The sequence below is a fragment of the Cornus florida genome, unplaced genomic scaffold, assembly GCF_030987335.1.
Source record: "Cornus florida cultivar Cherokee Brave unplaced genomic scaffold, ASM3098733v1 CherokeeBrave_3.0.0_Hap2_Chr06, whole genome shotgun sequence".
NCBI classification, from domain to species: Eukaryota; Viridiplantae; Streptophyta; class Magnoliopsida; order Cornales; family Cornaceae; genus Cornus; species Cornus florida.
Window position 1 is genome coordinate 41,083,869 of NW_026775576.1, and position 985 is coordinate 41,084,853.

Sequence of the window (985 nt, forward strand, 5' to 3'; positions counted from 1 at the left end):
ATAAGAATTGATCAAGTTTTTTAGAGAGAGTCTTAACCTCGGCTACAATCTCTAGTGGACTCTTTACTTGACATACTTGTAAATCTCTCTTCTTTTCCTTTAAACTATGGTCAAACCGAGAAGTATAATTTTTTTGCAAAGAGTTTTCGCTTCTTTTCTCAAAAAGGTGCCATATGTCATCTTCATGTTTTCCAAAATATGATCCTCCACATGACGTATCAACTATGTCCTTATGAATGTCGGATAGGCTCTCATAGAAATATTAAACCATTTGCCATTTTGGAATGCCATGATGTGGACATTTGTTTAGCAAGTCATTCAATCTTTCCCAAGCCTCATGTAACCACTCCCCTTCCCTTTGAGAAAATTCTCTAATTGAAGCATGCATTACATTAGTCAAACTTACGGGGTAAAATTTTAAAAAAAATTCATTTTGCATTTGTGCCCAAGATGTTATTAAATTCGCCCCCAAAGTATTGAACCAATGCTTTGCTTTATTTTTTAGTGTGAAAGGGAAGAGAAGTAACCTAAGAACTTCCTCCGGGACATCCATATATCTTAAGGTGGAACATTTCAGAGAATTCATTAAGATGTTTGTAGGGTTCCTCATCATCTAAGCTATAAAAGAGTGGACACATTTGAATAGTCTCAGGCTTGATTTCATATTGATTTGCTTCAAAATTAGGCAACACAATACAAGTAAGTGCATGATATGCATGAACATTGTAATGATCACGAAGGACCATTGGAGGAATTGGAGCTTGAACTCCGGGGCCATGTTGATTAAGAGGGGGGTTTTGCATGAAACGTGGGTCTAAGTAGCCAAGATTACCCTTTAGATTTTCTATGTGAATGCCTAGGACGAATGATATGACAAGGACTACCCAAGACTTCTAGCAACACACGAATCACAACAAAACAAGCAAGCACTTCTCCTTCACAACAAATCAACAATCAACAAACTTCCTCCACATACAATGTTCCC

At 37.1% G+C, this 985-nt stretch overlaps 1 pseudogene; it reads left to right on the top strand.

The window, feature by feature from the left end:
• The first annotated feature begins 284 nt into the window (after nt 1–284).
• Nucleotides 285–384, top strand: LOC132315392 (small nucleolar RNA R71; annotated as a pseudogene).
• Nucleotides 385–985: the final 601 nt, after the last annotated feature.